This window comes from Camelus ferus, chromosome 15 (assembly GCF_009834535.1).
Source record: "Camelus ferus isolate YT-003-E chromosome 15, BCGSAC_Cfer_1.0, whole genome shotgun sequence".
Lineage (NCBI taxonomy): Eukaryota > Metazoa > Chordata > Mammalia > Artiodactyla > Camelidae > Camelus > Camelus ferus.
The window spans coordinates 28,648,440-28,673,183 of NC_045710.1; the positions used below are offsets into that span (position 1 = coordinate 28,648,440).

The following is a 24,744-nucleotide window of genomic DNA, read 5'->3' on the forward strand; positions in this document are numbered from 1 at the left end:
AAAGGACTAATTTCAAGTTAACTATTTCCAGGACATTTCATCCTGTGTATTGACTCTGGTGAATTAGTGGTGGCTGCCTGTGACAATCTACTGAGAATGACTCTGAGACTTATCTCGGCTAGTCAGTAACGATGACATGAGTGATGCCTGCCATGGATGCTGGGAGGTCAGGGAGGGCAGTGAATGGGCGACATGTCATCTAGACTCTAAACCATTGTTTAACATAACAACAAGGTCAGACCCAGATTAGCCTTCTCCAGAATTTCTTAGAGCTAGTGACATGTTGGTGTGCCCTCTGCATATCTGAGACAGAGATTCATTTTATATAATATTTCATAGATGCTGTTTTTGGATAATGGGTCCTTTTATTTCACCAAAGACATTGAAGAATAATTCCTTCTCAGATCACATTTTGGAAGATGTGCTTTGGAAGGTCACAACTTGGTGAACTTTTGAAGATCTGGTTCTCAAACTATTCGGTGAGTATTTATTACATATTCCTTTGAAAAATAGATAAGATTATCTAGTAAATTAGGCACATTTTGTTTTAGCTAGATCCAAACGGATTTTTGAGGGGAAAAAAATGAGCTTTGGGACATATATTCTCTATTTATTTAGCCTGTGTTCCCCAAAAGATCATGGGCTTAAACTGCGGCTTTGGGGCACACATATTGAACGTAAGCTAATTTAATAAGTGTTATTAAATTTTTGTTTCTTTATAATGAAGCTTTGGGTTTCAGCATACTGTGTTTTTGTTTTAGTTTTTCAATGCTTTGAATTGCTCAGGAAGTTATGTATTTCAAGTTAATTACCACGGCTGTTTGCTGATATGGTTGATGGTTGTTGATTGTTGATCAACAAAAAAATGTAACCTCTTAGGGTCTATAGATTCGTGGGACTTGCAGGAACCCCAGTTTTTGTTTGCCTCTAATCTTTTATTTGCTTCCCTATCCCTCACCTGAATCACAGGAGATATTTTTCTTTTTAAGGCAAAGGAATATTTAAATTAATCATAGCAAAATCATTGCCAGGGAAACAATATAATAAATGATCTTGAATGTGTAGTAGAGTGAAAACAGAGTGGTAGAAGGTGGATTTGACCTCTAATTTCTGGACACATGCATGATAAAAAGTGGAGAGGAAAGAGGTAACCTTTCATTACATTCTCTTTGCAAAAAAATAAGTGACCAACTTCTGTATAGTTTGCAGAGTCATAGTTAAAATATGTTTCATTATAATTTCCATAAAACTAATACACAACTCTACAACATTGGTGAAAATTGTATGTTGAATTCCTGAAAGTCTGATGTTCATAAGCATAATCTAAAATGTTAAGTTGAAGGCCAAGTAGAGTTCTTATTCTTCGTTTTAAATTTTGAATTGGAGTTTAAATACAATTTGTCTGTGAAATGAGTCCTTGAATACTTTCATTTAAATAATTTTTATCTCATTTTATCATTTTCATACAAATCATCCTTGCTATACGATGGTGAAGTTAAGGGGGAAATGTAAAAATTGTAGCACACATTTATTAAAACATTAGTAATATGCTAGAGAGGGAAAGAGAATGGAATACAGTCACAAAATAATAATTTAACCGCTATTTCTGAAATATGTCCAGCTGGCAGTTTTTAAATGTTAGTCTATAAAGGGCAGTCAGTACTCTTCTTATACAGTTAATATTCAGACACATTGTTTCAAATGAGTAGCTTACTCATTAAACAGATTAAGTTAAATGAACAATAATCTGAGAAGAATAGCATGGTTTGCTGTTACTTCTTGTTAGACACTCTATTGAATATTTTTGCACTTAAATTTTTTCATACATTAATTTATTTGTTTCTATTTTTAAAAGGCCAAGAAACAGTTGTGGAACAGTATAACACAGAGGCTTAAGAACAGACTTCAAATCCTGCCTCTTCTGTTTATTTGCTGTGTGACCTTGGGCACATTACTTAACTTTCCTGTGCATCGCTCTTTATTTGCAAGATAACTGCCTATCTTTAGGGTAAGTGTTAGAATTTGTAAATTAATGTATGTGACTTACTTAGAAGTGTGCTTGGAAAATAGTAGAGTTCAACACATGTCAAGATAGTTATTAAGTAACCTTCCCAGCATGACAATAAAAAGTGGACTTGATGGATTTGCCTGAATCTAGAACTCAGAGTTTAAAGCAAAAAAAAAAAAAAAAAAAAAAAATTTTTATTTTATAATATTTTATCCATATGTGTAAAGCAGAGGTAAAATTAGTTAGGACTTAGAAATAGTTTGTTAAAATTATATTTCTTTAAATGAAATTCAACAGTAGCTTGTGACTGATAATAGAATAATGATAATAGCATACATGTCAGTTCATATGTGATTGCATCTTATGTCTCAGAGGGCAAGATCCTGGACAGACTGAAGAACTCAAGTTATAATGACTATTGTATGTTATTATTAACTGGAATATAATACATTACTCTGAATAGGGTAAATATTCAATGTACTCTTCTATCTCTACCTAAAACAGACCTTGTTCAGAAAAATGATTTAACTGGTGCCTTTCTCTTCTACTAAGATATGACTTCATTTTTGAAATATTTTTTGTATGTCTCTATTCATGAGTGAATATATATCTGTATGTATTTAATTTTGATATTTTAAATGATTGTTTCCAGACTCACCATGGTGTGATCTGGAGTAAATTGGGAATTCACTGTTCATGATGAACCAAAGAATATTTAATCAGTATCTCCCAAACATTCGACATTAGTGGTGGGCTGATTTTGGAAACTAAATTGAAAGGCGTTTAAGAATTCATCTGTGCTCTCCTTGTGATGTGATCACTCTTCTGTTTAATATTTCTAGTGACAGGAAAATCAGTTTCTTAAGAAAAATCCATTTGATTTTCATACTGCTTACAAAGATGGTACCACCACTTACAGGTTATCATGCTAAACTATTGGCACTTTGCCACTTAATTCCTTTAGCGTGATTATCACTGTCTACAATTTACGGAGAAGGAAATAGAGGCATACAAAGATGACGTTACTTGTCCAAAGTCACAGAGCCATCAATACATTGAAGAGCCAGAGTGAAACTGAGGCTGTCTGACGCCAACCAATCTCAGCAGTCATGATTCTAATCACTGCTTCAGCCCGCTTTCTTGAAGTCTTCTTTACCATGAGCTGACATCTAAAGGAATTATTTCTTATATCTCTACCTGCGTTCAGCCCAGAGTCTTTTTTACAGAGCTCTGAGTCTTCATTTTCCACTTAAATGGAAGGAGTCTTTTGTGGCCCAACTTAACCTCTTAGTTTTGGGGCTAACATTAGTTTCTTAGTCATGTATTTTGATATATGATAAATTAATGTCTCCTGCATAAAGTCACACACCCTCTTTCCAAAGTTCTTGACATTTAGAAAGGCAAAAAGCAAAAAAAGGCAATGATTGGCCTAATCCTTAATAAAACTGTTGCTATCCAGAATTAGTATGCCCTTTCAAGACAACTGTTTGATAATTTGCTAAGACAATATAAAATTTCACTTAGCAGCTGTAGTTAAGAATTCATGTCACATATACATATATATATGTTTTACCTTTCAATAATGGTGGCTAGTATTCACATAGATTTCAGGGTAGGGAGTATGAGAGATACTGAACAGATCTATATCAGTATTTTATTATGGAGAAAACTTTTTTTTAAGTGTTCTGAAACCTTTAAATAGGAACTCCCTGTCAGCAAAGATTACAGCAATCAAACTTCCAAAGAAATCACCTTTCTGGGAAAGAACACATTTCTGTTAACTGCCCCCATTGAAATAAATTGGATTTGGTTATCATTTTTTTTTTATTGTAAAAAGGAAGTGGTTCTCAATCCTGGCTGCACATTAAAATTTCATGGGGTAAATTTAAAAAATTAACTACATTTGCTTGGACCCGAGGAGCAAATTTAGCTCATCAAGGGTGTAGTGGACACCACTCATCCTAAATGATTTAAATGTGCCGTTAGGGTTGAGAACCGTGGCTCAACTCATGGGACAAGGTCAGCGGAATAGGAAAGGCCATTTTGTCCTCAGCAGACTAAGTACCATGGGGATTTGTTCCCCTTTCATGACTTTACAGAACTTAAAATGACTTTAGCAATTCTCCAGCATGGAAATTTCTTCTGGTATCTTGCCATGACACTTGAAAATACCACGTAACTTTAAGAAATTGAAAGAGGTGTAGCATGGGCAGAGCAGTTCTGATCAGAAACCCAGGTGATCTGGAGTCCTTTGCTTTCCATTCACTGACCTTGGAGAGAATTTACAGCCTCTCTGGCCTTCAGACTCCTCCCTAGTACCGTCTGCTAGTCTCACGCCTTCTGTCATTTTCAGAGCTCTTGAAATCTTCAGTAGTTTGCCTGGGACCACTCAGTGTCCACAGTTTTTAATCACAGGAGAAAATTTTATTTGACCTGAAGCTCCCAGGGGAATTTTTTTTAAGAGTAACCATCATTATCATGTCCTTGAAACATAAAGACCTTTCCTGTGGGCCACAGATTTTCACATCTCTAGAGAAGTAAATCTCTACTCTTACTTTTACACTAATTTTCCCCCAACGTTCAAGGATCTATACCCCATCAAAACCCCTAAAAACATCTGTTCCTCCTGCTCATTGTAGCTCAAGGAGCCAACTAGTCTGGCCCTTCTGTCACGTAAACAGAAGCCTCAAATCTGTGCTTTATGCTCTAGAACAAAGTTCAACTTTTCTATCATTCTCGGCCACCATGAGTTTGCTTCTCCACCAGCTAACTATAGCAGAAAGCAATTCAGTCATTTTTTTTCACACCAAAACTGCCAACACTTCCAATTCTCTTCTCAAAATACAATCGCAAGATTTTCTACATGCACAGTCATCAGTGAATGCTTAAGAAGTCATAAGTCAAAAGGGCAAGTAGCTTGACTGTCATATTTTCCCCTCATGGATGACATATTATATATAAAAATAGCAGCAAGTCATTCTTTATTACTTATATTACCCTTCTTGAATTTATTTGCTAAAGAAAAGCAGGAAAAGGAACAGACATTTCTCACGAAGGGCACACACTGGAAACGTACTTGGCAGAAAGCAAATGAGAAAACAGTAGATGATGTCATATACGCATCGCATCTGATCACATAGATCATATATACGCATCGCATCTGATCACATAGATCACATATATGCATTGCATCTGATCACTGATACTAGTGACATGATTTCTAATAACTTTTTACGTATTGAAAATTGCCCAAAACTCCTGCTGTGCTGTTCCTTTTGGAAAGCTGGCTGGTATGTAGTGTTTAAGTATTTTAAAACCATCCTTTGGTAGGCCTGTTCCACTTTAGCTAGAGTTATGACAGCTTAGTTAGCTTGGTTAGTTCAAAAAAAGAAGGCGTAGTTTATTCTCTCTCTCTCTCTCTCTCTCTCTCTCTCTCTCTCCCTCTCTCCTGCAGATACAGAATATTCGTATTTTTAAATAAAGTAAAATAGCCTATTTTAGAAATGTGGAAAGGGTGAGTTTGAATGTGTTGTTAATTTAATACACTGTCAGTGTAAATAGACTAGACATGAGAAGGGGTAATTCAGTAAAAACGTTATATTTTTGAATTAGAATTATTTTAATAATGATAATGTATTCTTATGAAATAGAATCAAGTTTTCTCTCTCTCTCTCTCTCTTTTTTTTTTTTTTTTGGTACTATAGTACATTCACAACTTGAAAGAAGCAACCACATAACTAGTCACCTCACCTATGTCCCTTTCCTGGCTGTCTGATTTATCCAAAGAACATCTCCTTGGTCAGCATTACAAACTATTTCCTTATATTCTTACACTTGTTTATTCATCTTTTCCCATGTCATGTTTTGTCATCAGAGAAGGAAAAAAATCACATTCAATTTTTCTTTCTTTTTTTTTTCCCCACTCATGCTCTATCCTAAGGTGAAAAACAGTTAAATGAAGAGTTGGTTCAAAGCTTACTTGAAATACGGATATATTATTCTCAACAAGAGCAATTTTAAATTTAAATTCCATTATCTTGTATAGAAGTTCTTTTAATTCAGTCTTGAAAACACATTTTCTAGATATGACCTGTAATTTTTTCCCTTGACTTCCGTGTTTTGCAGAAGTTCACAGATTTTGCTAACACTTTTTTTTTTTTTTTGGTTAACAATTTTAAAAGAACTGCTTTCGTGATCTAATGATTACAATTTGGTAATTAGCTGGCGTAGCATTTCAACAAGTAAGTGCTATGCTTCGGCTGGGTTAGCCAGTATTCTGGAAACTAGACTGGAGTCACAGAGATTCTGACATGGTTCTTGTCTTCCTATTCATACTTTCACTGTGGACCCCAGAGACATCTAGCTCCTGTGGTTCTGCCACAATCCACCATTCCCCAAACATCACTGAAGGCAAAGCTACAATCACATAGCTTTCCCCTCAAGCTCCTTGCTTTTCAGTCATTAACAAAAAAGAAAGAAGGAAAAATGCTAAAGGGACGGAGAAAAATCCAGTGCCTAACAGCTGGTTTCAGCAGTTTCAACTTGCGCAAGACCCCACGTTTGTGAAAACAACCCAAGAATCTTTGAACAGGATGTAATCAACCTCCGATCTGCTGAGAAACACTGCAAAAATGACTTCAGCTGCCAAAAATAATAACGTCCTTTACAGGCAGCTCTTCCTATATCTAAGGAGGAACTAGCCATACATGTGAGTTTATGCTGGTTTCAGGGCAAGCAAGGAAAAGGGCAAATCCTCCCTCCCTCCCCTGAAATACACAGTATCAGAGCCCACGGGAAGCTGGGGCCCATTTCAAAGGTGCTGGCAATACTGAGGGAGATTCACAGCCACAAAAACCTGAACAGTAAGTGACCCGGGACAAAGGGATTGTATTTGGCAGCAAATCTGTGCAGCCACGTTCCCTATGTAACCAAGCTGCCCTGTCTTGTGTAGTCAGGGCTGTTAAATACCTCTCAGTCACCAGCCCCAAACCAAATCTTTCTTCTTTTTCAAAATATTATTTGTCAGCTTCCCTTGTGAAGAGCCTGGGAGGGAATTTTCCCGAGTGATCCTTTAGATACGTTTCATCCCCAAAGCCCCGCACCTACCTCTGTGGAGCCGGGCGGGTGAGTCCGCATGGGCTGGATGCGAAAAAAGACCCCAGGGTGATGGCTTCTCCAAGTTTACCAGAAGGAAAGGACCTGGGATTCTTGTCCTTTAAGTGTCTCTAAACATGGTTTGCATAGCTGGATCTCGGCTTATCTGTGCCTTTCGGCTTTCGCTTCCATACATGGATCTGTTCCCAACAGTAACTCCAAGCTGTCGAAAAGGAGCTATCTGGCAGCTCTCCGCTTCATCCAACACATGGATGATAAAAATACACATATAGAGAGCCTTCCAGCCAGGCCCGTTTCCCACCCCACCATCCTGCCACTATGCCTTTTTGCAAATACATTTTCAGATTGGCATTTTTACTCTCCAGACGTTTAGAGAACAACCAATTTTTACCTGATTCCCACACAGAGCTGTTAGGATGTGGGTGTCCAGAGCTTTACAAAAACAGAGACATGGTTTTTGTTCCTTAGCAGGGGTTTCATCCCTAAAGAGTTTAGTGATATGTCTGAGACCTGAAAAAATGTTGGGGAATGAATGGCTGAACGGCAGATAATGTTGTAGGGGGATGAATAAGTACATGCTGTACTTCTTTACCTGGGACTCTTCTTCACCTTGTTAACACTGGATTGTTTATCTTCAAGGATAAGGTAGCAGCGGTAGGTCAAAGTCATCAGCATTTCTAGGAGAGAAGGAGAGACCGGGTTCCTATGTGAGCAGCTTCTCATTTGGGATAATTGTGGCACTTCTTACTAAGCTACCATCTAGCATATGGTTTGAGATTTAGGAAGCATTCTTTTTAATGTTAAATAATATAAACCTGAATAGAATATGAACGACTACATTTGTTAACTGTCAGGGTACTAAATGACACGTAACTGTGACCTAGATTTTAAGTGGTGGGGGTGGGACGTAGAGGGGGACAAATCCTACTCTGTATAGTAGAGAGAGGTGAGAGATATGCCCCTGGGAAGTTCCAGTGCCTTTGAAATCTAGCTTTTCAGGTTTTAAATTTCTCTCTTTTTTTCAATTTGTTGTTACTCGTGGAATAAGAGGTTAATACACACACACACACACACACACACATCTTCCAAATAACATTTTCCCATTGGCTAACTTTTTCAAAATCATATTAAACTTCTTGTAGAGTCTCTTGCTAGGAAAATGAAGAAAAAAGAAATTTGAGGCATACAGGCATAACTCATTTTGGAATATTGAAATGGAACTGATTCACTTAAAATTTTCCGGAGGAACAAGAGAGGGACAGACAACACAAGATGAGCCAGATGATGGTTGTTGCAGGTCATCAACAGGTAAACACTTCTCAGGCTGTGAACAAACAGCTCATTATAATATCTTCTCTACTTCATGTAGGTTTCAACATTTCCATAAAAGAAAAAAGAGAGAAGGATACAAAACAGACATATTTATGGCAAGTTTGAGGACTCCTAGGTTTTAATAATCTCTGTGCAAAAGCACTAATTGCCTGGCTTTGAATTGGACTCTTGACTCTTGAAGCAGGGATGGGATTGAGATGAGCACCAATCCTGGCACAGATCAAGTACCAAGTACATGTGTCCTGAGTTCCTGAGGGAATAAATGGTAAGTGAGAAGGCAGGAATCCCAGGTGGACAGAAGTGCTGGGGTGAAAGCCGGGAAGCAACATGGTACAGAATCTGTTTGGCTAATTGTGAGGGGTCCACTTCGGCTGATTCTCGGGGTGATTGAAGGGGACAGTGGAAACCCAAAGTGTCTCAAGTGGCAGGCTCAGGATTTTGGTTTGGGGTACATTAAATGGAAGAGTTAGGGCACTGTTAAAGTTGCTGCTTTTTATAAGATCTTATTTTCCTCCTTGATAAGATTTGATGAAAATACAAAATTCATCAAATTGTACATCTGAAATATGTGTAGTTTACTGTACAGGAATCATACCACAATAAAGGAGTTAAAAGTAAAAAAAAATCGAATAAAAGATTTGATGGTAATAGAATACTAGAGCAGTCATAGCAGCAAATGTTTACAGACGCAGACAGGTTGGTGGATTCGCTGGAATTTGGCACACTCTGGGAGGAAATACTTATATGTCTTCTTTGCTCCTAAAGCAATGTCTTGCTCTAAGTTAACTGTTGAATTTCACGTGTTAGCAGAGAAGAAGGAAATGGTGGAGAGGTGTAGCATGTGTTATCACCGATCAGAATGAAGTGCTGGGGCTTCGGAAAGTTTGAAAATTGATCTGCCAAGGTAATACAGTTGCTTGCTCTTTAAATTCTGCCCAGGGCACTGGAAAGCAGAGACCTTGTCCCTAATAGAACAGATTGCATCCAGAAGGTCTCTTAAATAATTCTAAGAGCTCTGTATAACAAGGATATCTCTTTCCCTTGCCGTCCTTGTGGCTAACATGATTGATTATCTGTGTTACGTATCTTTGTATTGCAGGTTACATGATCTGCTGGTTTGGAGTCATTATTAGAAATTTGGCTCTGAGCTGGCAGTACTCAGAGAGATGATTTTGGGTAAATCCGTCTCTTTGGTCCCTTCACAGGGCTTGACTGTGCAGTTCTGTGCCACTTGCAAATGATAGGCCCTCTTGTCTTCACTTCTTTCCAAACTCCTGTCCCAGGACCTGCGAGAAATATTTCATTACTATTATTATTTGTAAGGAAATTTTTCAAGCTTCTACTTACAAGCCCCTGAACAAAAGAATGGAAAGCCTAAACTGGTCTCAGATTCCTCCTGCTTCCGAGGTCTATAGCCCGTCACAGAGTCCGATGGCACGCTTTGCCTTTATGTGACACACATGGTCCTCCCTCCAGGGTGGGCGTGGGACATTCTAATTATCAGACAATTTAGTTCTGTAGCTAATTTTAAAAGTAAAGCAAAGCAAAACAAAATATGTAATATAGTGTTTATGTAATTCAGTGTTCTATTCCTAAATAAATGAATTTCTAAAGAAATAAATAACTTCCTAAAGAAATATTAAGACAACATCCCTTAATCCATTCAGGTTTTGCTATTATAAAGATTATTTGTCACCAGATACTGAGTATTAAAAAATCAGTGCTTAAAAGCCATACTAATTTTAATAATGTATCATTTAAAGTCTATACTAATTTCCTATATAGACAGCCTCATTAAGCATGATTATGTCCATGGGCTTATCTCTACAGAACAGGCAGAGACGTTAATGCTAAAATAAAGTACAATGAAGAAGTGTTGGGTTTTTTTTTTTATTTTATTTTTCATTGACGTGTAGTTGATTTACAATGTTAGTTTCAGGTGAATAGCAAAGACATTCAGTTATACATACACACATATATATATATTTTTTTCAGATTCTTTTCCATTAGAGCTTACTACAAGAAATTGAATGTTGACATATGTTCTATTGAGTTACAGTAGACAGAGCTGGAAGAAATGAATCAAAATAAAGGGTAAGCAATTTTAAGGTACTTTGATGAGAATTGTTGGACAATGGAGTGGAGAGAAAACATTGGAATGAATGCCTAACCATTCTCTCTCAACAGCCTAGCTGGATCTCAGGGAGTAATTTTTGGGGGAGAAGGTGACTTAAAGGCACTGATGAATGAGCTAGTTGGAACCAGACTGAGTAAGGCCAGTAAGGCTGGTACTAACTTGGGGGAACTGAGTGGTGATGATGAGGCTGAAAAGACAGGGAAACATTTCTCAAAACACACTGGGCCATTGACTCCAAATAAAAATCAAGAGCCTTTGCAAAAAATTGCATGTTACTAAACATTTCTTAGGAACTAACCATGTCTGGAACCTCATTACAACCATCTAAGTCCATAAATTATTGTTTATGTTGTCTACGCTATTCTATTAACACAGGAAAAAGGCACAGGTGAATGTTTAGCAAAATGGACAGACATTACATGAAGATGTGTATTTTTCCAAATGAGAGCTTGTCTGACTTAAGATAGTTTAGAACTATCTACGGGGTACTTTAATGAGACTGCTTTCTGAATTAATCAGTTTCAATCAATCACTCTGCTTTTCTTCAGTCTTTTTAGCCTGCATGTAAAATTTTAAGGACAGTAGAGGGAGAGAATCTCTGGACTAAAAACTCAACAGATTTCTTATCTACAAATACAGGAAAACAGAAACTACAGCTCTTTGATAACAGCGTTAGTCACTATGATTTGTTTTTGACTTGTTAACAGAGTCAGATAACACTGGGAAGTGTAATAAGCTGTTTCAAAGGATCCCCCTGCTTGTGCATTTACCTCAAGGATATAAAGAGGCAAATCTTAAAGCCATGTATTCTGATCGAGAGAGCTGGAAATGGCAGCGACCTGATATGAAGCAATCAAGAACTGAAGGGTTATTTTGAATGAGAGGTGTTGTCCAGCTGTGAGACTGAGTGATGGCAGCTGAGAATAAGTGCAAACACAGTCAGCAGTGACTCCAGGTATGAAGGTATCATGAATCCATCTTGTTCTCCGTCTTTTTCTGCTGCCACATTCACACTGCGTCCGTAGGTTGCAGTGTTGTCTGCAGAGGAGGAAGAAAGTTCTTCAGTTTATTCTTATACTTAATGACAGCTTCTGAACTGTCATGATTTGAAATTATAATGGTACAGATGGCTCTTTCAGATAAAAGAAACAATATATCCCAGAGCCAAATTGTATATTGGACAGATGCGAATGCTTCATCATTAAATGATCTTTAATATGCTTTGCCTCTGCAGTCTGCCTTCAATGTTTATATTAATTTTTCTCCCTTTTCTGCAGTTGTGCAGCTTTGAGCAAAATCATTCTATTCTTCCTTGTCTCTACCGGTGTTATTATTTTACTGGTATAGACCATAGGAACTGCTGAATAAATATTTATTGTTGAACAGCCTAAAATTACAACATTTATATTTGGATACCCCTTTAAGAGTTGGCAGAGCACTTTAGCATACCTTATTTAATTGAACTTCACTGCAACACAATATATTGTCCAAAATATGTGGTTTTTTTAAGCCTCATTATTTTACAGTCGTACTTCAGATATCACACATATCACAGACACAGAAAGACAGATGGACACTTACCTATGTAAGCAGTTTTCCCCAAACTTATACTTTGTGCTTTGTTTTAGGATTTCCATATCAATATAATATAAAAAAAAAACCCTCCTCCTATTTATATTACAAAAAAGACCGTTTGATGATTCAGAAATCTTTACTTTCCTTTTTTTTTTCCTATAATTATGTAAAGCACTGATTGGGCCAGTTACCACATGGAATACGAATATGAATAAGATGAAATTCTTGACTTCGATGAGATTTAAAGTCATTGGCTTTCTTCACCCAGTTCTTCCCAACCAGCACTCTCACTAGACAATTTCAGTTGGAAAAAAAAAGGCAATTATTTTAGAACCTGGGGAGGCAAGCTGGAGTCTGGGCAGACTACACTTGTTGGGGAATTGTTCTGATTATGCTGAAATGTACAACACTCTTTTTCATCCAGTTGCCTTTAGAATGCAAAAGGCAGAGGCAAATGATTCAGAGCACAATCAGGGGGTCCAGAGTATTGAAACCCTTCTCTTAACAACAATGCCAAGTTCTTTTATTTGTTCATGAAACACTTGAAAAATGAGAAAGAACAATAGGCTTTCAGGAGAGAACAGAGAGCATTGACTCCCAATGCTTTCATTAACCCAAAGAGGATGTTACAATGCATAGAAATGTTAAATCTCTCCAAAAAAAAAAAAAAAAAATCAATGAATGACACATCTGGTTGCAGCTTACTCGACCTTGATTTAAAAATCATTTGCAATCTTAAAGAATTGTTCTGAAGGATAAAAAAAAAGTATTTGAGTTTCACCTGCTGAGTGTTAATGCATTTGAAATATTGAAGGGGAAGCTGTCATAGGGAAAGGGAACATCTGTACCACCAGCTACACTCTCTCAAACAAAACTCATAATGTATTCGTACGGAAGTATGATCTATGGAACACTAATCGTGTTAAAATACATGTGTGATCCTGTAGGCTTGAGATGTGTCAGGTCTGACCATGAGATAAAATACCACTAACTGGTATTCATACCGCATTTTCCCACGGAGGACCCTAGAGCAAGCTCTGGGTACAACTCAATCTTCTTGTGTTGTTTGAAATTTCAGCCAGTATGCTCTAACACATCCAGCACCCTGTAAAGTGATCAGGACTCACTGTGGATGAAGCTTTTAGGGATTTCGTTTCTTGTTGCCAGCCTGGAGAACACGAGGGTAATGAACCCTGCACCTAGGAAACCCGTGACCCTGGGCCACGTCTCCATGGAGTTTTGCTACATGTAGGTAGGACATCATTCAATTCCCTGGCCCCAACATCGCTACACTCCATTTAGTGCTCTGCCAAGGAACAGATTAAAAGGCACAACTTTTAACTCCATCCCTCCTTTGAAAGTTCCGGCGTCTTTACTCAGAAATGGTAGAGGATTTATTCCAAAATGAAAAGCTGGTGCAAGGGGCTACTTACGACTTTCTAGTATTACAGCAACATTTTATAAAAACTTGCTCTGTTTAAAACAGTTATATTTCACATCAAGATTGTTATTTTAGGGTTGAGATGCCATGTTAAGAGAACCATTGGGTCCTTATGATATGAGGATTTATGCAAGATAAAGCAATTCGTTGCCATGGGGATCAGTAAATAGTCTTGATCTGGGATACTCGTTCCCACTGCCAAGACATGGGTGGGAGAAGGTGGTTCCCACAGATTGTTTTCTCTAGACTAAAAATACAGTATGATTTCTATTAAAGGGCAATTAAAAAAATTTCTCAGTGGTTTAGCCTCAAGGAAACATACCCTATCATTTTCAGAGCAATTAAGCAGTGAGCTCACTATCCAATATTTTGAGATTGTATTTGTATGCAATATTAATTATCCTCATGCTATGGCATGTCAAAGGTGGTATGGCAACTGCAGCTTTTTTTAGTGCTGTTTCACATGGTCTTAAAAAAGAAACAGTTTATGGAGATACATGCATTACAGACATAAATTACTTCTTTTTAAGGGTGACAGCATAAACTTGGCGCATTGACGTTAACTTTAAAGTTGTTTTGGTTTGCGAAACATTGCTCCAAATGGTTGTGGTGAATATGAATTCTATTAATACTGCTTTTAATGCCTCTAGTCAAGAAAGCCAAGGCACTATCATCTTTTTCCTGTAGTTTATTGTTAAACAACATGTCAACATAAATTTAATTAACCTGCATATACAGAGGAGGCTATGGAATTTGCCAAGTGATTTTGCCACCAGTCATTTTGCCTGATGCATTTTACAATCTGGTGAAATAGGCAGGGCTGGTAATTAGTTACCAGTCTCCTTTTGTATGATGAGGTTGAGGATTAAAGAGATTAAGATGCCTGCCTAAAGCTACATAGAAAATAAGTGTAAGATTGAGCACCAGGTTCCAAAATGAAAACTGCTCTCCCTACTCTTCTGTGGTATTAAGAAAACACGTTTCATTGCTTGCAATCACTCCTGTAAGCTCTATCATTACATCACCGAGACTTAGGGGTTTAACTCTGTGACAATTAGCACTAAAGTATCATCCAAATACTGAAAGTTTGGTTGAACTAAATAGCAGTTAAATATAATTATCCATTGGCTGGGCTGGATATTATCCATGGTCCTATAAATTAGGGAATTTATCTTAAGAAAATTTGACACACATTGAAAGGAACTAATTTTCAGTTTCATTATAAACTCCGCCTAAATCAAGTTTTAATTTTCCGCTTACAAGGTGAGTTTCCTTTTTCTTCTTCTTCTTCTTCTTTTATTTTTTAATTTTTTAAAAAATTTTGCCCCAATGACCTCCCGTGGCTTGTCAGCCTCAGAAAGTTTATCATCCTCCAACTTCACCTATTTTTTGGCAGTACTTGGATGGATGTCAAGAGAATACAGCCAGGTTTAAAAAATTATTGTTATTATTCCTCATGCTGTCTTCCTTTAAGGCATGGTCTTTACATAGAGTATTTGTTGGGCTGTTTCCAGTTTTAAATGAGTGTAATTCACTAGGGGATCAACACTAACTAAAGAACTAAAGCATATACTTGTTGATTGACTCTGCGTGGGGAGTTCTAGAGAACGTGCTTTCCTACTCTGCGACATCACTCTTTTCCAGGCAGGCTTATTCTTTCCTGAACATCATTTATAAAAGCTGTTACTCGACTTGATAAGGAATTCATTCTTCTCTTCTGCCCCTCAGGAGAGACATCTGCTGGTTCCTGCTACCTAGGTCCCCAGAGTTAAATGTTCCATGTTGCTATCAGCTTCCTCATCATCTTACCCTTCATTCCTACGAGCCACTCCCATGACCTTCCGTAATTTTTACTTTCTCCTTAAATTATTATGTTGGCTTTCTCATGTTTGCCACCAGAGAATCCTGCTTGCAACAGAAGAGTGAAAAGAAAGTGTTTTAATGAGTGCTGTTCCCACATTTGAGCAATACTGTAAAATAACCAAAGATTTTTTTGTCATTGAGCATTATTTATTATAGCCATATTATAGTTTTACAAAGTTACTACCATTCATTTGCTGAGATGTTGGACATTTTGCCTGAGTCACACTGTTTTTCAGACCCCATTTAGGGGGAGGGGGCCCAAATGAAATGTATTTGTTTACCAGCGCTCCCTACGATCTTTATATTTGGAGCAGTGGATCCCAAACTATATCAGACTCAGCTTGATTTGAGATGCACCAGTTTAGAGAGCGCATCACTTAACCAGGCTCATTTAGGAGACAGAGAAGCTGAAGTTCTGGTTGCCTGGGTAATTCTCTAGGTCAAGAGAATTACCAAAAGTCAAAAGTCATCTAGCCTTTTCTCCAGTCTAGGAACCTGTTTGCTCTGTTGATTGAACTACTCTGATCAGATTTATAATGTCTCTTGTCTGCAGTGAGGCAGGTACGAAATCCATTCCGAGGTTGGGGGTGAGTTGTTTTTCCCTCCTGCTCACCACTTACTAATCTGTCACGGCATGAAGACGTGCTTGGCAAAAAAACCATGTTCTTGGTGAGTGCATTTGTTCCCAACAGAGCAGTAGTATTTTCCTCTCAAAGATCAGCATCACGTGACTGTGAAGCAGCGTCTTTCATACTCTTGAAACCACGAGGGTTAAGAAATTATGGGAAAGTGTGAAAACGGGTGGCTCCCACTCCCACTGCCCCTAGCAGTTAAAGCTCAGCTGACCTCCCATCTCTCCCAGTGCTGTATATTTACAGTAATCCCAGTTCCTGGGAAGCCTTTGTTCAGTTCAGGGTCAGAAAATGAACACAAGCATCATCAGATCCCCGCTTTATCCCTGCTCCTTCTTAACATGTTAAAGGAGGAATGCTGACAACTCACGAGAAAATAATGCAGTTGAAAACTTCTCATTTTCTCCTATCCAGTCCGCTTCTTCTCCTGTGTTCCTGTGTCAGGAATGATCACAATGATTTGCATGATGTCCTGGGTTTGGAAGCAAGCTCTCCAAACTGGTTTTGGTTTCTGTGCCTCCTATCTGGAGTTCCTCCTATCTTCCCTCCATATTGTCTCCAATATGATCTTTACTAAGCTTTCATCTGATTTTATCACTGCTGATTTAAACCTTTCATGGGTTTCCCAGAGTTTTGTGATTACTCTCAAATTCCCCAGCTCGCTATACAAGTTCTTGCCTGCTTTGGCACCTGCCTGCTTCTTTTGGTTCATCTTCCAACCCTGTCTCACAAACACCTTCCGCTCTGGTTGTGTTAAACTATTTGCCTCTTTTCTCAAAGATTCCACAGGTGTCATTCTCTCTGCTTAAAACCTTCTTGATATTTTTTTCTGTACCCATTTAGATTTTCATTCTTCAAGGCCAAGTTTTTAAAAAGAAACCCTTGTGATCTCTTAATGATAAAGGTGTTTTTGCCTCTGTGTCTCCGAAGCATCTTCAGAAGCTATTTTAGCACTTGTCACTCAAGATGACATTGTTGGTATGGCTCTGTGTCCTTCCACTAGATGGGCAACCCTAGGAAGGGGAAGAACGTGTCACTTTATCTTCAGATGCTCAGGCACCTAGTCGTGTGCATGGAAAATAGCGATCAAATTTGCTTTCAAGAGTTAAAGAAGAAATTGCATAAGTCAATAAAACAAGTAGGTAGATGACATAAAGAAACATCTGAAGTCTGCCAAGAAGGCCAACTTGCAAAGCACCCTTTCCCACAAGCAATTCCTTATCGCTAAGTATGTCCTTTTGCAATCTTACCTTCAATCTTTCCATCTTGCTGAAACCACACTTTTCAGACCCAGCCTGCTCACTCTCCCTATGACTCTAGGTGAGGCTCATTTCCCTCTTTAATAAACATCTGTTGGGTATCATGTACTCTTTTTTTTCTTTTTTTGGATCTGCTGTTTTATTGGGCCTGAGTGGAAGCACACTCAGTTTTTTTTTTTTTTTAATTGAAGTATAGTCTGTTTACAATGTTGTGTCAGTTTCTGGTGTACAGCATATTAGTTCAGTCATACATAGGCATACATATATTCATTTTCATATTTTTCATTATAGGTTACTACCAGATATTGAATATGGTTCTTTGTGCTATATAGTACAAACTTGTTGTTTATCTATTTTATATATAGTAGTTAGCATCTGCAAAGTTAGTGTCTGCAAATATTGAACTCCCAATTTATCCCTTCCCACTCCCTTCTCCTAGTAACCGTAAGTTTGTTTTCTATGTCTGTGAGTCTGTTTCTGTTTTGTAAATAAGTTCATTGTCTTTTTTTTTTTTTTTTTAGATTCCACATATAAGTGATATCATATGGTATTTTTCTTTCTCTTTCTGGTTTACTTCACTTACGAATGACAGTCTCCAGTTTTGTCCATGTTGCTGCAAACAGCATTATTTTATTATTTTTTAGGTATCGTGTACTCTTAACTAACCTATCTCATTTCCCTGAACCAATTAGCTCACAATTTCCGTCTCTTCTGATATGCTCTTCCCAATTAATTAGAAAAGGAAGTAAATTCCCATTAGTATTCCTCTATCTAAATATGGAACTTATCAACCACTTCCTTAGCCTGAACTATGGGCAGCTCCATTGCTTCATTTGGCTACGGCATGTAGAGGAGAAAATGAGAGCTGCAGGTGCAGAGACCCAAGTGTGAAACCAGTCTTCCCACTTTCTTTCGTCATGTAGGCAGGGTGTGTTACCTCCTCTGAAAGGTTGTGGATTAACAGTGTCTTTTATAAGCAGTTTTGATAGTAGGAAAAGATGAGGTTTGCAAAGCCTCTAATCCCTGCCTAACACATAGTAGATTCTCTGTTGATCAGCAGTAATTATTGATGTTAATATGAAGACTCTTTCCACTGATATTGGATGTACTGAATTTTATTTGGTTTCACACTCCTAACCATAATCTTTTTCAAATTGAAGTATAGTTGATTTACAATATTATGTTAGTTTCTGGTGTACAGCATAGTGATTCAGTTATACATATATATTCTTTTTCATATTCTTTATCATTATGGGTTATTGCAAGCTATTGAATATAGTTCCCTGTACTAAACCATAGGACCTTGTTGTTGGTCATAAAAAATAAATCAATATTTTTAATATTGAAATAAATATTCAAATCAATCAAATTAAATAGAGTATGTGAGATGAGAATCTCTGAGTTCTAAATAGTATAGAGATATTTTCTTGCAGTTACAATAACATTATGTAAAATGATGTGAATATTGAGATCTCTTGATTTCTTGATTGGAAAGGTTTTTGTTATTGACCTTCCAATATAGATGTGGACGTAAATGTGAAAGACAGCAGAAGCTCCAGGCCTGAGGGTTTGCCTGTATTATCCTCCACTTTGCCTATTTACTTCATCCTTTCTTGCCATGATTTCCATGGCTCTGTGATCTCCTAATTTAGTACTCACTATTCTTACTTTTGCTCATATCTGGCCCTCATCATTAGTAAGAGGGCTTTATTGAACTCACTTCTCTGGGCTTACTAAATTCAATATCTCATACACACTACCACATATAAAATAGATAAACAGCAAGGACCCACTATATAGCACAAGGAACTATATTCAATGTCTTGTAATAACATATGACGGAAAAGAATCTGAAAAGAAAAAATATGTATGTATGTGTATGTATAACTGAATTGCCGCTGTGTGATACACCTGAAACTAACATTGTAAATCAAGTATACGTCAAAAATCAAATTAAAAGAAAGAAAATGAGAAAAAAAGAAAATTAATTTTTCATAGCTAATGGCTGACCTTTTACTTTATTGATATGTATCTTGTTGATTAAAGTTTCAAGTAAAGTCCTTTAAAGAAATATATTCATTCTCCCATGTTTTTCTTAAAGAGTTATGTAGCACTTTTTTTCCCATGCTGATTCTTTTCCACTTGCCTCCTTGGATCCATTCTTCCCTCTTCTGTATCCTGCTCAGTAGCCTGGGAAATCAACCCCAAGAACAGACTCACCTGAATTTTCTTGCCCTCTGGCTTTCACGAGGGCTCAGTCAATGAGAAGCACTGGAAAGATACTGAAGGCTGGGAGAAGAGGTGGATTGGTTACTGGATTCCTCTTGCCACACCAGCTCACTCCTTGACTGGCCACAATCCTGGTGGAGGCTGCCCTTCTTTTGGCCATGACTGCTGTTGGACAGATCCACATCCACAGCTCCATCCCCCACTAGGCTTCCCTGACACTGTTTCTTCTCCTTATTACCTTATGTGTAGGCATGGAAGAGCTTTCATGATATCAGACATCCTGAACACTTGTCTCTTCTTTTTGGTCCCTGAACCCTGCCCCAACATATATAAAAATCTCCTTCCTAAAATCCTTTTCAGTTAAATCTTTCCTGCTGGGATCTTCCTGATTCCGTTTCAGTATATCCTCAGTGCCAGGAAAAGATATTTGCTTGCTGGGATTTGGCTCTAAGGGCTCACAGTGCCCCAGTGAGGGGATGAGGTTACTTGTTAAGTGATGATACTGAAGTCTATAAGTAGTTAGATTCCTTGCCCAGGATCACATGGCTGGTCAATTCCTAGTCAATTCTTTCAAATATTTATTGAAACATAGAATTAGGCAGTGGAGATAAAGATAAAGCATAGCCCCTGCCCTTAATAATTTGCATTTTAGTATAAAAGAGAGATGCATAACCCAATATTTAAAATACAGCAAGAGTAATGCCCAGTGCTAAGCTAACTGGAGTAGGAAGGCCTGATTTAATGTAGGCTTTGCAGATGGAACCAAAAGATGAGGTGGGGGAAAAAAGATGGTTATTTGAGTAGAGTGCAAAGCATGCCTTCAGTCTGTCATCTCTTACCATTTTTCTTGCTGCAGCTCTGGGATCAGAGGCTAGTCCGAGCCCCATTTGTTTTCTCCTGGGCTGCTGTAATGGCCATCTGTGAAGTAGTACATGATCTGTACTTTCCTTCATCTAATCCATTCCCTAAATTGTGGTCAGCACAATCTTTCCAAATGCAAATCTGAGACAATTCTCTGCTTAAAAGTATGCAATGACTCTGAGTTCTCCTTAGGATAAAGGAAAGGTATGACTAACAAGCGCTTACATCGACTGGTTTCTGCCCCATCACCGACTTTATCTCTGACTACTCACCTCTTTTCGTTTTAACCTATATAACCTTCTTTGAGCTCCTTTAAAATGTAATTCTCCTCCCACCACAAGACTTTTGCACATACTGTTCCCTATCTTTAAAGGCTCCTCTGTAACCCCTGCTGTTTATCTGGTAATTTCTATCTAAACTTAAAACATTAGCTAGAAAATCAGTTCTTTGAGGAAGGTACTTCAGAAAATTGCCAGACCAGGTGAGGCCCCCATTTTAGGCGTTCCTAACACCCTATGGTTACTCTTTGCAGCATTCATCCTGACTAATGAAATTAAATGTGTTCATTTTAATATTTTTCACTCCTGGAGAACTAGTATGATTTCCTTTTCTTCACCACCTATCCCCAGTATTAGATCCAATGCTGTACTGATGGTAAAAACTCTATAAATAATTTTTGAATGAATATGTGAATGGTTATCAGGAAGACCTGGACTCTGAGAAAGTATTATGCATTAGGGGAATGTGCATGTAATCTGAAGTGATGAAAAATGCGGTTGGAGGAGACGACTAAAGCCAAATCCTAAAGGGTCTTAAATGCGTAATAAATTTGGACTTCTGTTAAGTGTGATAAGCACTTTTTTAAGCTTGGACTTCAGGTTTGTTGACGGGCTGAAGAATGGATTGGTGGAGAGAGAAGCTGGAGTCACGCAGACCAATTAATGGGCATATGCATTTATCTGGCAGAGGAAAATTAAGAGCATACATCAAAGTTGCCCTTCTCAAATTGGCTCCATATCATGATCACCTGGATAGCTAATAAAGCCCATGGAGGCGCAGGCTCCTTGAAGTGGGATAGCGTGTGGGCCTTTGTATCGTCACCAATGCAGATTTCTCCAGGGGATTCTGATGGCCATACATTTGAGAACCACTGATGTAAAGAGACAGCAGTGGGATGTAGTCTTGATAAAGTTGAATGATTAGAGATTGAGGGGGTGGACCCAAGTGAGGAATCCATATTCACTTTCAGGTCATTGGCTATGATGACCCGATGACCAGTTCTGCCATTGGCTAAGATGAGAAGAGATTATTAGCTCTACATCTTTATTATTGGGATGAGAGTCAAGTGTACTGTCCTTGTTGTACTGGTGTCTGTCCTCTGCAAAGTCTATCCCAGTTGGTCAGTGAAAAGTTGGGGTCAGAATCCCTCCTGACATCACAGAAGAGATTATTATAGAACTCAGATTTTCTAATTTCCAGTCCATGATAAGGGCTTACAAATCACAAGTGCTATATTACATGCATCTTAGAATATACTTAGAATATTTTTCCCTCTAAGTGTATTGTTGCTCCACTGTCAACTTGATTTACCCGTGAAAGAAAGCGTTTAACCTCATTGTAGTGTTTTTGATTTTGCTGGTTTAAGTATTTGCCCATTTGTTGCCAAATCTTTTATGATTGATAGAAGTTTAGTATTAGCACCCAAACTCTGGATAATAACTTTTGTGAAAGATCAACTGAGAAATTATTTGTACATCATCAGATTTTAAAGAGGTACCCACACACTAGCATGGTGTTAATATTTGCCAATCTTTAATGGTACATTACAAATTTTAAAAAATGTGTTGCAGATTTACTATTAGCTTGAGACATTTTTAATGCCTGGAGAATGGTAGCATTTTGAAGTGTGTCTTTTAATATTAAATACTAGACTGGGCAATATCCAGGAGCAGGAATTGGGAAAGGTTGAAAGATGCAATGGTCTGGGTTTTGGGTTTTTTAATATTCCTGTATTTAATTTTATACAGGATAACTTACCCTAAATATATTTTAAGTGAAATATTAAAATGTCCCTTCATTTGTCAAAATGAGAGACAACCTGGAGTACAAGAAAGGACTTGGGTTCAAGTCCAGACACTGGTAACTCTGGGACCTTGGGATAATCACTTAACCCTCTTTGCTTGTCAGTTTCCTCAGTTTTAAAATGATAATGACTCGTCTCTAAAAATCCCTTCTGGTTCTACAGTTCTGAGATTCTAGGTTTTATCAACTGAATGTCTGCATAGTTTTTAATAGCAATGTGATTTAATGTGGGAACATCTGTTACAGCCTATAACATATTTTGCCGAGTCCTTGACCTTAATTTTGCTACATCAGATGCTCCTTCACAGATTCTACTCTGCATTTTACCAAAGGGACATCAGTTATGCTTGAGTCTTGAAAAGTGTCAATCTGACTCAAAAAAAATATGCCAGGTTTGTTAACATTACCATTAAATGACTTTTTAATTAAGGTTGTCAATACTACCAGTGATACAGTTCAGTGCTATTTTAGCATTAGAAATTACATGAACTTCTCATTCACATTTTTATTTTTATACTTATTGCAAAAATAAAAGTATTTTTGTTAACAGCATCATACTTTTTCTAAATAAACATGAATTGAAAAATAATTCTGGGACACATATATTAAAATATTCATTGGATTAATATACTGCTTCTTCATTTCTTCTAATAAACAATATTCCCTTACTAATAATTATATGCTATTTCTATTATTAATCTAGAAAATTGTTTCTTCCTACTGGAAGTGTTTTTTTATGATTTTCTAATTATAGGAAGAAGAGAATAGTTTGGGCCATAAAATCCCCCTGATGTTCATTTACTTGAAATTAAGGTGATGGAAATAAGTTTTTTTTTCAATCTTTGTTTTTACTATTTGCTAAGAATATATCTCATTCAGAGAACAAGTGCATCCTGCTATGGTTAATTATTAAGCCAAGGCAAATCTTTGATTCCAAGGCAAAGAAAGGATAATAAAAGAAGCGGCAAACAGGTAGCCTGTTAGCCTCAGTGCACTTCAGTGTTTTGCTCTGAGTCTGTTTTCCAATCTGCAGATGATGGTGGGGAAGGGATGGTATAGCAATCACCTTGTAAAATGTACTGAAAATTATTTGAGATAACAGTATAGCTCTTGACCCATAGTTGTAGTTATTCAGAAACATTTATGATTTCATGATTAATTTAATATGCATAATAAAGTTACACATAAGAGGGTTCCCTGGGGTTAGGCTATTTTATAATTGCATGTTAGAAACATTCATTTTGTTTTATCTCATGCTCTCTCCTTTACAGCAAGTTAATGTCAATAAGCATTTTGGACTCCCTAATGCTGTCTTCCTTCCTTTTGTTTCTGGTACTGTATTATTGGCCATAATTATCATATATTTTCAGCAGCTGTGGATCAAGTGTTGATTTTCTCTCCCAATATAATGTAGCCTTTACAAAGGTGCTTTCCACTGTAGCCTTTTTGATTAACCTTGTCCTTATTTATTCTTAGATGCCCTTGATAACTCCATAAAAAAACTTGAAAGTGTCATCAAACATGTATCCTTGTAAGAAATAAATAGACAATATTAATAGATAACATTTTGCAAAAGAAATTCTAGCAAACATAACGGAGATATGTGATACCTTTTTCTGATTCTTTTACCCTACTATATCACTGTCTTCTCTAATTCCTTTTTCCCAGGGTAGTCTCTGGTCTCAGCCTGTCTGCATTGGGTGCCTCACTGAGCCACCTGGGGTCTTCTGCTCCCACAGAGCTGTGTCTGCCGTGCTGGTGCTTGGAGAGTCCAGGTACCTCTTGGAGAAGGGTGGAGGCAAGTGACAGACGGAAGGGGAACAAACATATGCACTTGCATTGTACTTTTTGAAAGCGAAAAAATAAATAGGTCCTTCTAAATAGGACCGCCTATGTGCTTACTATACCACTTTGTGGTCTGGCTGGGGCGGGAGCTACCATCTCCATGGTAAAGACTCTGGGACTCCTAAGGGTTAAGTGACTGTTTAAAATCAAGCAGTTTGGAAGCATTCCAAGTTAGTTTTAGTCTGCATCTTGTCGATGCAGCTTCAGGATTCTTTCCACTACTTCATTCCAACATCTCTATTTTGAGAATACTATCAGTAGTGCCTGAACTTGTCTTTGGGAAACCCCGTCATTCACTCAAGCACTTGGTAGGTGCTTTGATTATGAAAAGAAAATCTTAAAACTTTGCTATGATGATAACTAAG

At 37.5% G+C, this 24,744-nt stretch overlaps 1 protein-coding gene and 1 long non-coding RNA gene across 3 annotated transcripts in view; one reads left to right on the forward strand and one right to left on the reverse strand.

Annotated features, from left to right (window-relative positions):
- SLC8A1 (solute carrier family 8 member A1) overlaps nucleotides 1-7,330 on the reverse strand; it is a 394,688-nt gene extending 387,358 nt beyond the window's left edge. Inside the window, exon 1 of the mRNA XM_032497385.1 lies at nucleotides 7,115-7,330. The gene's annotated coding sequence lies outside the window, so the exon portion shown is untranslated. The remainder of the gene's footprint in view (nucleotides 1-7,114) is intronic.
- Nucleotides 337-24,392, forward strand: LOC116668947. Of its 2 annotated transcripts, XR_004326257.1 has the most exons (7): nucleotides 337-479; nucleotides 1,856-2,008; nucleotides 8,493-8,720; nucleotides 9,263-9,359; nucleotides 10,451-10,549; nucleotides 11,300-11,547; nucleotides 24,203-24,392. It is a non-coding gene; the product is annotated as an uncharacterized LOC116668947 (long non-coding RNA). The 2 variants fall into 2 exon arrangements; XR_004326258.1 differs by lacking the exons at nucleotides 337-479; nucleotides 1,856-2,008 and adding an exon at nucleotides 4,306-6,870.
- Nucleotides 24,393-24,744: the final 352 nt, after the last annotated feature.